Here is a 15,896-nt window from a genome sequence, read left to right as displayed (position 1 = left end):
GAAAATATACGAAGAGTTAGTGTATCTCTGCAGCGAAACTCATAGCGATCTCTGTCACCATTCCAGGACATTACAAATCCCTTGCATATCTTTGCAGTGGATGTGAAATAGGATTTAAGGGGAGTTCAAAAGGTGGTGTGGGTATAAAATGTCTATTTTATTTATTTTTATTGAAAATGGTTGTTTAGCGTTCTCTCTTTAATTTGATGTATATTTCGTTGATTCTAGATGACTAAGTATTTTGAACTTATTTTGAAATAATTTACTCCACAAGTAATTTTTACAGGTTCAATGAGCACTTGTTAAGTTACGAGAAGATATCTTTCGCGAACTATTTGCTCTAGAACGTGGTGATCTATGTTGACATAGTTGAGATCCTGCTGCACAGGTTGGCAACATTGGTTGCTGTGATACCAGTTACTGCCTGTGATATAATGTGTGGTATCATCTATGTTTTGTAAAGCGCACTTCACCTTTCGTTGTGTGTATTTGGACTTCTTGCTCATCTAGTTATGTTTCTCTTTTTAATATGACTCTACCAAAGGGAACATTTACGAAGAGAAGAAGTGAAGGAAATATATTGTAGAGAACATGTCCTGTTCGAAGTTCACATCTCTTGAATTAGAGCAAGCAACACTGAACATAGTACACCACCACTAAGTGATCCCGAGAAGAAGCTTGCGGACAGCAATAAAATGTACAGTGAAATCAATGCCAGTGATATCAGTTTCATATTAGGTTTAAGTGTACTAAAAACAATATTTAATCCGTCCTGTGATTTGCGTGGTGGAGATAATTTCTGAAAATTTCTGAAAATGTCTTCAAAACGAAACAGTTCAGTTCCTATTTCGGAAGACACATGTTCAAGTTGTTTGAGTGAGAAAGAATTTTAGGCACTTGGAAGATGTAAAAACAGTAGCGTTTTTGAGAGGAAAGTCAGATATTTCTATGGGCTGAGACCCATCAGTAAAGGCTCTAGGGCAGGAAAAACTTTGTGTACCCTTATGAAACTGTCATGCCTCCCTACTAATGATTTCAAGGTACACAGTTGCTTTAGAGGAAACAGCAAAAGTAACTGCAAAAGAATCAATGAAATCCGCAACTATGGAAACAGTTGAGGAAAACGATGGTGGAGTCCACGCAGAATATCGCGGCCAGTAGATGTGCAGTCGGCTGCGCACGCATGGGAGAGATGAATTGGTGGGGTTTAACCACAGGCCCTGTGGGGGAAATGCCGTTTTAAACTGAAACCTGAGCTCACATTTTTTTCTACATTTTAACTGGAGCCCATCCACGCCCACAGTGGCAAGGTGACCGTACAAAAAGATCTGTCACCTCTGCTTTGGCTAGTATCTAAAAAGAATTCCGCTGAAAATGTAGCGATTTATTTTCGCCAGGACGGTCCGTCGGTACCATTAGGCCTCCAAGGCCTATTTGGACGATGTCTCCTTTTAACTTCCAGAGAAGCGTTATGAGTGGCGAATTTCGAGAAAAACCTATACATTTTTCTTGTTGCCACATTAAAATTTACTTCCCTTGTCATAACAACCGGATTTTACAGAGTGTCACCTCACTAACACGTTGTGCAGACGCAATTGCGAGAGAATTCAGCAACAGTGTCTTTTTTTTAACTTTGTTAAGTGAGGGTGGTTCATGGTGTGGGTTCCTGTTGTCATGTCCTAGTTCATGAACCACGGGCAACGTATGAGTGGCCAAGTAAGTGGTCCTGACAGTCGGGACACCAGTTACTTTGGAATAAGGCTGGGCATCTCGGACATATTCTGAATCGTGGTCACCTTTGTGCTCAGATGGCAAAGACTACCAAATCCACCAGTTAGTCCCTCAACCGTTAGGGATAAAACTCAATGGGACCTAGGGCAAGTAAGGCTAGCAACCTGCTTCCCTGGTACTTTAAATATGATGAAAGGTGTCAGGCAAATCCAACACCTTCCATGAAAACCCTGACATGATAGCAAATCCGGCAGTATGTCACATAGCTCCGAATAAATCCTGACATTAAATTAACCAAAGTAATACGATCAACGAGTGAGCAAATGGAATACCACAGACTAACACAAGAACGCCTAAATGCATGTCATACCTTCCCACCGTGAAACACGCAGTTCCAAGGGAAGAAACGAGAACAGAAGCCGAGAGCAGAGTCGTGTAGGCTAGGAGGCCCTACGATAAGGGACGGACAGCCACGGCTCAGCCGACCGCCAGGACCACCCCCAGCCCATGTTAAAAGATAGAGCCCTCCAGAAGAACAGTATAGATCTTACGATAACACTAAAAGGACCACACCAGCTGAAAGTTTTAGCGTGATACTATACGCGTCTCTGTTACGTTGCAAACGTTAAAAACATTGCCCCACCACGAAAAGCATAACGTTTCTCATTGGATAGACAGAATTTTTGTAGGTGGAGCTTAAGGTTAACATTGAGACCCTGATTGGTCAGTTGAAAACACAGCCAGATAACTTTTTTAAAAACCAATTTCGGTAAAGTGTAGTAAGGAGAAGTTAGTAGAGAGTTGCTTCCGAGACGGCGAGGTGCGTGGAGCTGCGCCGCCCGCCTGACGCTGCCTAAACACCGACAAGGTAATGAACGCACGCGGTGCCGCCATAAGGCTTCACTCAGAACTGCAGAAGTCTCATCTGTTACATCCCCTTTTTACGTAATACTAGTGTCGATCGTCAATTAAACTTCGTGGTATTCACATTTGCTACTAGAAGTTAAAATCTGAAACGCGATGATTTTTCTGTTATATAATTATTGAGAAGCCACATCAGCCACTGTAATTTACGACAAGTTAAATAAGTAATTAAAGATAATTGAGGATCACTGTAGACCATTTTGATAGTTTTCTCTTTTATAAAACTTAAATCTAGATTATAGATGTGATATGGCATAGGTCATCCTTCGATCCATCGTAGAACTTGGAAACCAATTCAGGGAATATTCGTTCACATTTTTGTTGAACGCAGTTGGTTTTTATCATCCTGTATTAAAATATTTCCTTTTATGAACAGTGCAATTTATAAACAATGTTTTGTGAGTAGAATAAAATTTCTAATGGTAAACTTAACTGCTTTTTCGACGTTATTTTACCAGCTAATTAAAAATAGGAAAGCCTTGAACCCCTTCCACTAAATTTAGTTAGTATTAAGATTCTATTACAGGGATTGCAGTGGAGCTGACGCTAAAATAATTAAGTATTTGATTGTATCATCGCTAGTCTCACTGAACTCTTCTGAACTCTACATGTCAATTCCCTAAAAAACACGCTCAGAGCGTCGTTGCGCGAAAGTGGTAGGGAGACACGACTTAGAACAAACAGACACCACGCAGAATGTTAGAATGATGCTGGCAACAATCAGAGCAAAATGCCTCGGACCTTTGGAGGTGACGGAGTCCCACCTCTAATTGACAAACCAGGGACTCCTAAGATACGACTCGGGAAACGAATGGTAACGAGATGGGGAGCTATTAATATCAATGGGGGCTACTCCGAGAGGAAGGTAGAGCTGGCAGAGGCTGCAAGTAAGATGGGGTTGGACGTTTTAGCTGTTAGTGACATTCGGGTAAGGGATGAGAAAGAAGAGGAAGTGGGAGAATACAAGGTCTACCTGTCAGGAGTCAAAGCAGGAACAGCACAATGGGGTGTAGGGCTTTACGTCAGGAAAGAAATGGAACCCAGCGTAGTTGCAATAAGGTATGTAAACGAAAGACTGATGTGGATAGATTTGACAGTGGCTAGCAAGAAAATTAGGATTCTGTCAGTATATTCGCATTGTGAAGAGACAGATCAAGATAAGATGGATATTCTTTATGACGCACTCATGATGTAGTTGTTAGAGTAAAGGACAAGGACAGTGTTCTGCTCATGGGTGATTTTAATGCCAGGATTGGAAATCGAACAGAAGGGTATGAAAAGGTTATGGGTAAATTTGGAAAGGATAATGAGGCCAACAGGAACGGGAAACAACTCTTGGATTTCTGTGCCAGTATGGGCTTAGTAATCACAAACTCCTTTTTTAAACATATGAACATTCACCGGTATACTTGGGGAGGCAGGGGAACCAGATCTGTCATTGACTGTATAATAATAGATCAGGAATTCAGGAAGTCTGTGAGGGACACATGTGTATTCAGGGGATTCTTTGATGACACTGATCACTATTTAATCTGTACTGATATTGGTATTGTGAGGCCAAAAGTGCAGGAGGTCAGGTCCATATGTAGGAGGATAAGAGTGAAGAAACTTCAGGATAAGGAAATCAGGCACAAGTACATACCAGTGATCTCAGAAAGGTACCAGTTAGTTGAATGTAGTCAATTACAGTCATTGGAAAAGGAATGGACAAGGTACAGGGACACAGTACTAGAAGTGGCTAAAGAATGTCTTGGAACAGTAGTGTGTAAAGGTAGGATGAAGCAAACAGCTTGGTGGAATGACACAGTCAAGGCAGCCTGTAAAAGGAAAAAGAAGGCGTATCAAAAATGGCAACATACTAGAACTCAGGTAGACAGAGAAAGTTATGTTGAAGAAAGAAACAAAGCCAAACAGATAATTGCAGCATCCAAGAAGAAATCTTGGGAAGACTTTGGAAACAGGTTGGAGACTTTGGGTCAAGCTGCTGGAAGACTATTGTGGAGTGTAATTAGCAGTCTTCGAAAGGGAGGTAAGAAGGAAATGACAAGCATTTTGGACAGGTCAGGAAAACTGCTGGTGAATCCTGTGGATGCCTTGGGCACATGGAGGGAATATTTTCAAGAGTTGCTCAATGTAGGTGAAAATACGATCAGTAATGTTTCAGATTTTGATGTACAATGGGATAGGAATGATGATGGATATAGGATCGCATTTGAGGAAGTGGAGATAATGGTCAATAGATTGCAGTGCAATAAAGCGGCTGGGGTGGATGAAATTAAGTCGGAACTCATCAAATACAGTGGAATGTCAGGTCTTAAATAGCTACACAGGATAACTGAAATGGCGTGGGAGTCGGGACAGGTTCCATCAGACTGGACGAAAGCAGTAATCACACCAATCTTTAAACATGGAAACAGAAAAGATTGTAACAACTATAGAGGTATCTCTTTAATCAGCGTTGTGGGTAAAATCTTCTCAGGTATTGTTGAAAGGAAAGTGCGAGTATTAGTTGAGGACAAATTGGATGAAAATCAGTGTGGGTTTAGGCCTCTTAGAGGTTGTCAGAACCAGATCTTTAGCTTACGGCAAATAATGGAGAAGTGTTACGAGTGGAAAAGGGAATTGTATATATGCTTTATAGATCTAGAAAAGGTATATGATCGGGTTCCTAGGAGGAAGTTATTGTCTGTTCTACGAGATTATGGAATAGGAGGCAAACTTTGGCAAGCAATTAAAGGTCTTTACATAGATAGTCAGGCAGTAGTTAAAGTTGACGGTAAATTGAGTTCATGGTTCAGAGTAGTTTAAGGGGTAAGACAAGGCTGCAACCTGTCTCCACTGTTGTTCATATTATTTATTAATCATATGTTGAAAACAATAGACTGGCTGGGTGAGATTAAGATATGTGAGCACAAAATAAGCAGTCTCGCATATGCGGATGACTTAGTTGTGATGGCAGATTCGATTGAAAGTTTGCAAAGTAATATTTCAGAGCTAGATCAGAAATGTAAGAACTATGGTATGAAGATTAGCATCTCCAAAACGTAAGTAATGTCAGTGGGAAAGAAATATAAACGGATTGAGTGCCAAATAGGAGGAACAAAGTTAGAACAGGTGGACGGTTTCAACTGCTTAGGATGCGTATTCTCACAGGATGGCAACATAGTGAAAGAACTGGAAGCTAGGTGTAGCAAAACTAATGCAGTGAGCGCTCAGCTACGATCTACTCTCTTCTGCAAGAAGGAAGTCAGTACCAATACTAAGTTACCTGTGCAACGTTCAGTCTTTCGACCAACTTTGTTGTATGGGAGCGAAAGCTGGGTGGATTCAGGTTACCTTATCAACAAGGTTGAGGTTACGGAATGAAAGTAGCTAGGATGATTGCGGGTACTAGTAGATGGGAACAATGGCAGGAGGGTGTCCACAATGAGGAAATCAAAGAAAAACTGGAAATGAACTCTATAGATGTAGCAGTCAGGGCGAACAGGCTCAGATGGTGGGGTCATGTTACACGCATGGGAGAAGCAAGGTTACCCAAGAGACTCATGGGTTCAGCAGTAGAGGGTAGGAGGAGTCGGGGCAGACCAAGGAGAAGGTACCTGGATTCGGTTAAGAATGATTTTGAAGTAATAGGCTTAACATCAGAAGAGGCACCAATGTTAGCACTGAATAGGGGATCATGGAGGAATTTTATAAGGGGGACTATGCTCCAGACTGAACGCTGAAAGGCATAATCAGTCTTAAATGATGATGATGTTAAGTGAGGAACTGAAGAAAAGTAACGCCAGTAGCTTATGAAAAATCACGCCATCGGGACAAATAGTACTTATCGTTTCACCAGATATCGATAGCTCTTAAAACTTACATTCTTCCATCAAAAAAGTCAGCAGTTGGTGGAGTAACATGGTAGATAATTAAGTTTTGCGTAATAGCCATATGGCAAAATACACTCCTGGAAATGGAAAAAAGAACACATTGACACCGGTGTGTCAGACCCACCATACTTGCTCCGGACACTGCGAGAGGGCTGTACAAGCAATGATCACACGCACGGCACAGCGGACACACCAGGAACCGCGGTGTTGGCCGTCGAATGGCGCTAGCTGCGCAGCATTTGTGCACCGCCGCCGTCAGTGTCAGCCAGTTTGCCGTGGCATACGGAGCTCCATCGCAGTCTTTAACACTGGTACCATTCCGCGACAGCGTGCACGTGAACCGTATGTGCAGTTGACGGACTTTGAGCGAGGGCGTATAGTGGGCATGCGGGAGGCCGGGTGGACGTACCGCCGAATTGCTCAACACGTGGGGCGTGAGGTCTCCACAGTACATCGATGTTGTCGCCAGTGGTCGGCGGAAGGTGCACGTGCCCGTCGACCTGGGACCGGACCGCAGCGACGCACGGATGCACGCCAAGACCGTAGGATCCTACACAGTGCCGTAGGGGACCGCACCGCCACTTCCCAGCAAATTAGGGACACTGTTGCTCCTGGGGTATCGGCGAGGACCATTCGCAACCGTCTCCATGAAGCTGGGCTACGGTCCCGCACACCGTTAGGCCGTCTTCCGCTCACGCCCCAACATCGTGCAGCCCGCCTCCAGTGGTGTCGCGACAGGCGTGAATGGAGGGACGAATGGAGATGCGTCGTCTTCAGCGATGAGAGTCGCTTCTGCCTTGGTGCCAATGATGGTCGTATGCGTGCAGGTGAGCGCCACAATCAGGACTGCATACGACCGAGGCACACAGGGCCAACACCCGGCATCATGGTGTGGGGAGCGATCTCCTACACTGGCCGTACACCACTGGTGATCGTCGAGGGGACACTGAATAGTGCACGGTACATCCAAACCGTCATCGAACCCATCGTTCTACCATTCCTAGACCGGCAAGGGAACTTGCTGTTCCAACAGGACAATGCACATCCGCATGTATCCCGTGCCACCCAACGTGCTCTAGAAGGTGTAAGTCAACTACCCTGGCCAGCAAGATCTCCGGATCTGTCCCCCATTGAGCATGTTTGGGACTGGATGAAGCGTCGTCTCACGTGGTCTGCACGTCCAGCACGAACGCTGGTCCAACTGAGGCGCCAGGTGGAAATGGCATGGCAAGCCGTTCCACAGGACTACATCCAGCATCTCTACGATCGTCTCCATGGGAGAATAGCAGCCTGCATTGCTGCGAAAGGTGGATATACACTGTACTAGTGCCGACATTGTGCATGCTCTGTTGCCTGTGTCTATGTGCCTGTGGTTCTGTCAGTGTGATCATGTGATGTATCTGACCTCAGGAATGTGTCAATAAAGTTTCCCCTTCCTGGGACAATGAATTCACGGTGTTCTTATTTCAATTTCCAGGAGTGTACTTTCATTTTTGCAGGATTCGGCTGACGTGTCCCCTTTGTCAGCAAACGTTTGCGGTTCCCAGTCGAAAGCCACTTCCTGTTGGCTGCTAACTGAGTAGTTTTGCAGCATCAACTTTCATTATAAGTCTCTTCCTTACACCTCACTGTTGCAGACGAACAGTACACAACGACACAGACATGAATTTGGATATAACGAAGAGACACGCAAAAAAAGTGGCGCAATGGAATATTGAATAAGGGCTCCTTTCTTTTGCAGTCCAACAGAACCACGATACCATAGCTAATGTCTGGGCTCGATGTACTTGTTGAGCTTCGAGCGTTCAGTGTTCCCATTTTGCTTTTTTTTCACAGTTTAGTACACTTTCTTCCCGTTTTCATGCTTGATCTGTATTCACTTTTCGACGGGCTGCCCACAGAACCCTCTTGCCACTAAATCTGAGGAGAGTGCGATGGGAAATTTCCGTTGTGAGAATCATAAGGGCCTAAGGCTCATCACCATTGATTGTGAGGCTGTAGCATTTATTCATGCTTCATAAATCTGTTGATCTAATGGTGAGCCAGGTGTATCAGTGCTATAGGCCCACACTGTATATATGAAAATTCACCGAAAGCTGTATCATTGGTTCCTCTGATATTCACTTAAATGTGGGATCGAAAGTGGTGTGCTTTAAGGCCTTTATGGATCTCAGCACCTCATTTGTATTTTAGTCAAGTGACTTTGTTGGTAGACATTACTACTTGAATTCAATCATTTCCACAAGTGGCACTTTGTGTTTGGTGTTGGTTTTTACTGTGCGGGAATCGGCTATCGTGAGCAGTGTAAACACGAACTATACTGTATCGAAACTTCCTGGCAGATTAAAACTGTGTGCCGGACCGAGACTCGAACTCGGGACCCTTGCCTTTCGCGGGCAAGCGCTCTACCAAGGAAAGCAAGGGTCCCGAGTTCGAGTCTCGGTTCGGCACACAGTTTTAATCTGCCAGGAAGTTTCATATCAGCGCACACTCCGCTGCAGAGTGAAAAACTCATTCTGTATACTGAATCGATTTTAAATGCTAACAGAAAAGTGAAGCTGCGAGGATGGGTTGTGAGTCGAACTTAGATAGTTCAGTCGGTAGAGAACTTTCCCACCAAAGACAGAGATCCCGAGTTCGAGTCTCTGTCCGGGTCACAGCTTTAATTTTCAAGGAAGGTTCATATCAGTGCAAATGCCGCTGCTGAGTGAAAATCTCGTTCTGGAAACAGAAAAGTAAATTACTAGGAAAAGTTTGCCCCAAAGGAACGAGGGCCTCCGAGCACAGATCCTTTGATTGAGAGAGTAACGAAATCAAATAAGCGTGACTACGACCGAACATTTAACAAGGATGTGTACAGTTTGCATAAGTTGTTGTGTGGGTTCAGCGTAAGAATATCTGATCTTCAGCCCGGAAGTAAATCCGTGAACTAATATATGTTAGGAATCTTGTATATTTGGTTGGTTCTGAGCACTATGCGACTTAACTTCTGAGGTCATCAGTCGCCTAGAACTTAGAACTAATTAAACCTAACTAACCTAAGGACATCACACACGTCCATGCCCGAGGCAGGATTCGAACCTGCGACCGTAGCGGTCACGCAGTTCCAGACTGAAGCGTCTAAACCGCGCGGCCACACCGGCCGGCTCTTGTATATTTGTCTGAAAAAAATGGAAAAGCACGAAAACCCCAACTTCCACAAAAATGCGAAATGGAGAGTTGCGAAAGCTTATACATTATTTCGTTATTGCCGAAAAATGTACTTTATTACGTATAAAACAAAAAAAATCCACAAAAACAATTCTTTCTTTTGTCAGATAAGTTATGCATCTTATCATTATTGTTATTATTATTCTTTCTTTTCTCAGACGTTATGTCTGGTCAAAAATGGAAAGTGACGTGGACCCTGATCAAGCGTGCCTTCCTTTTAACTGTACGGTATATGTTATATTGCATTTAGGAACTTTCGGGTAATTGAACATGTATCAATAATTACGGATTTCTGTAGTTGTATATATAAGTTTGGATGTAGCTGTATTGCATTGATGTACTGGTGGATATTGTGTGGTATGACTCCTGTAGTTGATAGTATAATTGGTATAATGTCAACTTTATCCTGAAGCCACATGTCCTTGACTTCCTCAGCCAGTTGGATGTATTTTTCAATTTTTTCTCCTGTTTTCTGCTGTATATTTGTTGCATTGGGTATGGATATTTCGATTAGTTGTGTTAATTTCTTCTTTTTATTGGTGAGTATGATGTCAGGTTTGTTATGTGGCGTTGTTTTATCTGTTATAATGGTTCTGTTCCAGTATAATTTGTATTCATCATTCTCCAGTACATTTTGTGGTGCATACTTGTATGTGGGAACGTGTTGTTTTATAAGTTTATGTTGTAAGGCAAGGTGTTGATGTATTATTTTTGCTACATTGTCATGTCTTCTGGGGTATTCTGTATTTGCTAGTATTGTACATCCGCTTGTGATGTAATCTACTGTTTCTATTTGTTGTTTGCAAAGTATGCATTTATCTGTTGTGGTATTGGGATCTTTAGTAATATGCTTGCTGTAATATCTGGTGTTTATTGTTTGATCCTGTATTGCAATCATGAATCCTTCCGTCTCACTGTATATATTGCCTTTTCTTAGCCATGTGTTGGATGCGTCTTGATCGTAGTGTGGCTGTGTTAGATGATACGGGTGCTTGCCATGTAGTGTTTTCTTTTTTCAATTTACTTTCTTCGTATCTGTTGATGTTATGTGATCTAAAGGGTTGTAGAAGTGGTTATGAAATTGCAGTGGTGTAGCCGATGTATTTATATGAGTGATTGCCTTGTGTATTTTGCTTGTTTCTGCTCGTTCTAGAAAGAATTTTCTTAAATTGTCTACCTGTCCATAATGTAGGTTTTTTATATCGATAAATCCCCTTCCTCCTTCCTTTCTGCTTAATGTGAATCTTTCTGTTGCTGAATGTATGTGATGTATTCTATATTTGTGGCATTGTGATCGTGTAAGTGTATTGAGTGCTTCTAGGTCCGTGTTACTCCATTTCACTACTCCAAATGAGTAGGTCAATATTGGTATAGCATAAGTATTTATAGCTTTTGTCTTGTTTCTTGCTGTCAATTCTGTTTTCAGTATTTTTGTTAGTCTTTGTCTATATTTTTCTTTTAGTTCTTCTTTAATATTTGTATTATCTATTCCTATTTTTTGTCTGTATCCTAGATATTTATAGGCATCTGTTTTTTCCATCGCTTCTATGCAGTCGTTGTGGTTATCCAATATGTAATCTTCTTGTTTAGTGTGTTTTCCCTTGACAATGCTATTTTTCTTACATTTGTCTGTTCCAAAAGCCATATTTATATCATTGCTGAATACTTCTGTTATCTTTAGTAATTGGTTGAGTTGTTGATTTGTTGCTGCCAGTAGTTTTAGATCATCCATGTATAGCAAATGTGTGATTTTGTGTGGGTATGTTCCAGTAATATTGTATCCATAATTTGTATTATTTAGCATGTTGGATAGTGGGTTCAGAGCAAGGCAGAACCAGAAAGGACTTAATGAGTCTCCTTGGTATATTCCACGCTTAATCTGTATTGGCTGTGATGTGATATTATTTGAATTTGTTTGGATATTAAGTGTGGTTTTCCAATTTTTCATTACTATGTTTATGAACTGTATCAATTTAGGATCTACTATGTATATTTCCAATATTTGTAGTAACCATGAGTGAGGTACACTATCAAAAGCTTTTTGGTAATCAATGTATGCGTAGTGTAGCGACCTTTGTTTAGTTTTAGCTTGATATGTCACCTGTGCATCTATTATCAATTGCTCTTTACATCCTCGTGCTCCTTTGCAGCAGCCTTTTTGTTCTTCATTTATAATTTTGTTCTGTGTTGTATGTGTCATTAATTTCTGTGTAATGACTGAAGTTAATATTTTGTATATTGTTAGTAGGCATGTTATGGGGCGATATTTTGCTGGGTTTGCTGTGTCTGCTTGATCTTTAGGTTTCAGATAAGTTATTCCTTGTGTAAGTGTATCAGGTAATGTGTATGGGTCTGCAATGTAACTGTTAAATAATTTAGTTAGATGTGAATGTGTTGAGGTGAACTTCTTTAGCCAGAAATTTGCGATTTTATCTTTTCCAGGGGCACTCCAATTGTGAGTAGAATTAATTGCTTGGGTGACTTCATGTTGCAAAATTGTCACTTCAGGCATTTGTGGTATCATCTTGTATGTATCTGTTTCTGCTTGTATCCACCGTGCATGTCTGTTATGTTGTACCGGGTTTGACCATATGTTGCTCCAGAAGTGTTACATGTCTGTTATGTTTGGTGGATTGTCTGTTTTAATGTGTGTGTTATCTATTGTCTGGTAAAATTTCTTTTGGTTTGTGTTGAATGTTTGGTTTTGTTTCCTTCTATTTTCACTTTTTTTGTATCTTCTAAGTCGTTTGGCCAATGCTTGTAATTTCTGCTTCTTTTCATCTAATTGCTCTATCGCTTCTTGTTGTGAGATTTTGCCTAACCTTTTTCGTTTTTTTTCTGACATTTCATTTCTTATAAATTGTGTTAGCTGTCCGATGTCTTTTCTCAGTTTTCCTATTCTGATCTGTAGCCTGTGTAGCCATGCTGGTTTTGTGGGTTTCTTCTGTGTGTTGGTTGGTTCTGATCTCTGCCTAGTGTGTATATTTAGTGTAGTGAGTGCTCCTATATAAACCAGTAGTTTTAACTCTTCCATAGTTGTGTTTTCATTTATTTTGTTGTGTATGATTGTGTTGATAGTTTTTATTGTTGTTTCGACTTGTGGGTTATTTGGTGGTCTATGCAAGAATGGTCTAATGTCTGTATTTGTGTCTTTGTATTCTATATATGTCAGCTGAAATTTTTCTTCTATATCTAACATGTGTGTCACTTTGTGTTCTATTTGTGCTTGTTCTGGTGGCTGTCTTAAGATTTCGTTTTCCTCTGATTGTTTAATTGATGCGTGTTGTCCTTTGTTTGTTTGCTCTGGGATGTTTGAATCCATTATTGTATTTTCTTCGTCTTCTGATTGCATATTATTTTGTTCCAGTATTTGTTGTACTTGTTGTTTGATGTTTTCTAATTCTGACTGGGGTATCCTGTTATTTTTGATTATTACACAGATCTGATCAGCTAGTCGTCGTTCTGTTAAAAATTTTAATTCTGGATATCTGATAATAAATGTTGTGTATACTTGTGATCTGTATCCAGTTGTGTTGGTTCCTATGTTTGTCGCTTGGTTATAACAGAACATGAGGTGTCGATTAACTTCATCTGACCATCTCATCCTCTGTCTTTGTTTTCCTTCTAGGGTGGTTGCAGGAAGCATATCCTGCAAAACACCTGTGTTTGGATTTAAATCATTTTCCAGTTGGCTAGTAGTGTCGTTACCATTGTGGGCGGGCATAGGGTTCAAGCGTCATCCCCGACCATGACGGCGCTTGTCTGAGGCTTCTTTAGTAATGTCCTGAACCAACTAATCACACTAAAAGGGGGGTTAGCCCTATTAGTGGTTTGTTCTTTTCATTGCCTTTTACGACTGGCAGAACATACCGGAGGCCTATTCTTTTATTATTATTATTATTATTATTATTACTGTTGTTATTATTATTGGCAGTGGCTGTAGTTGTATAAACGCGTTGTAAGCATAACTGTTATACAGCAGATGCTATTAATTTCACACTCTCAAATTTTTCTAAATCTAAAAATTTGTGAACACCCAGAAAGTATACTCGCGAGCCCCACTGAATGTATACCTTTTATTCTGCTGTGCCTTCATTTTTTTGCATTGAGTTTGAAGTTCCCTTGACTGGGATATCAGTTAAGATGGCAATTCAAAATAGTGCGTAAATGTGCCCTAGCAGAACTGCGTAAACGTGTCCCATTGCCATGTTTGAATTAGTTTCGAAACTACAGTAGTTTTTTGTAAGACTTTCAATTCGAAACAACAGTAATTTTTTGTCAGACCTTCAAATTATACTAATGTATCTTGTAAAGCAGAATAATCTCCTGTAAATGGACATATATTTACCTACTCTCAGTTCTAAAACGTAAGCTCCGTAGGAGTTTCGATATTGGAGTAACGAAACTTACCTCGCACAAAAACTCAGTTGGTGCCTGAGAGTTTGAGAGAGACCTCCGTAGATGGGAGTGCTAATCTCCCATTGCCGGTAGCACTCCAGCAGGAATGGTTACCGAGAAGAGTGCTCTGCGTAAACATGCCTCAGTCTCCCCTATGCTATAGCGATGTACAGCACCAAGAAGTAATGTGAAGGAATTCTTCTTCTTCTTCTTTCTTCGTTTCCCCCACTTGACTCTTTAAGTGGGAAAATGATTGATCCTATATAACAATAAAATACATAATAATTTTCACCTTGCAGCGGAGTGTTCGGTGATATGAAACTTCCTGGCAGATTAAGACTGTGTGCCGGACCGTGACTCGAACTCGGGATCTTTCGAAGGCAAGTGTTCTTCCGACTCAGCTATCCAAACACGACTCACGACCTGTCCTCATAGCTTTACTTTCGCCAGCAGAGTTCGCACAGATGCGGTGTCCGGTGCGCAGTGAGAGATTGTCCAAATTGTCTGAGTGGGCGAGTTCATTCGTTTGCTCGGAAGGGAGGCCAACATTGTTGGCCCACTTTCGATCGGTTAGGGACGCGCTACGCTGACGGAATTGAGCCGCATGCCCTGCAATCGTTCTCAAATAATTTTACAGAAACCATTCGGTAAAAAAAAGTCATTTTTGCGTTACTTATAGCTTTCTATGACAACTTCATCATGACATGGCCAACTCGTCGTTAACTGTCATAGTCATCGTGTTATGGACTCTGCGCCAAATCAGAGAAAGTTTGAGTAAGTCTGCAATGAAAAATTGGCGTTACTATGATTTTACATTTGATGCATATTACATAATATGCTGCTGTATATGAAATGAAGCTAACATATTAAATTTCTTTTAGTCTTGAGTTTAAGTCTATCTGAAACTATGTAGCGGACACATTTGTGATCATGGGCGCTAGCGATGAAGCTAGAATGAAATATCTATAACATTCCCCATATCTCAAAGACGACCTGAGATATCGAAATAAGATTCTGGCAAATAATAGCATTCAAAGTGGAGAGTATCTTACGAAACGGCTATTCCAGTAACTATAGACGTTTTTGATGAAGGAATGAAATTTTTAAGGGCCATCGATGTTGTGGTTTTAGGAACAGCATAAGTGAAGACATTACACATTTATGTTTGTACCAAAGATGTGCTTTTCTGTAACTGTTGACCTTACTTGTCCTTAGTTCGTCACTTAGCAAATTTAGTAAACTACTGTTTCAGAATTCTCACGCAACTGTGTTTTGCACATACTAGTGAAGGTGACATTATGTAAACACTGTGTTTTGGCAAGAGAAGCAAATTTTAGCATGGCAACAAGATAAACGTAGATTTTTCTCAAAATCGGTCACTTACGACGCTTAACTGGACACTTATGATGCTTCCCTGAAAGTTACAAATGGTTAACAAGTCAGACGAAAATAAATCGCTGCTTTTGTCGAATTTTCAACGAAATTCTTTTTAGATACTAACCAAAGCAGAAGTGACATAACAGTAGATCTTTTTGGATGGTCACCATGCGAGTATGAGTGTGGAGAGCTTCCACTTAATACTTACAAAAAATGTGAGCGTAGGCTTCAACTTAGAGCGGCGCTTCCCCTTCAGGGCCTGACATTTCCCCTACGGCGCACTCACTGCCTGCGCACGACCCGCCACCACTACGACTCTGCTCACATTTGCCCTGCCGAGTGCTCGTTTTTCTGCAAGAACTCGACTCATCTCTTACTTTA

Source organism: Schistocerca americana, chromosome 3 (genome assembly GCF_021461395.2).
Source record: "Schistocerca americana isolate TAMUIC-IGC-003095 chromosome 3, iqSchAmer2.1, whole genome shotgun sequence".
NCBI lineage: Eukaryota > Metazoa > Arthropoda > Insecta > Orthoptera > Acrididae > Schistocerca > Schistocerca americana.
Note: the sequence above shows the minus strand (reverse complement) of the source record.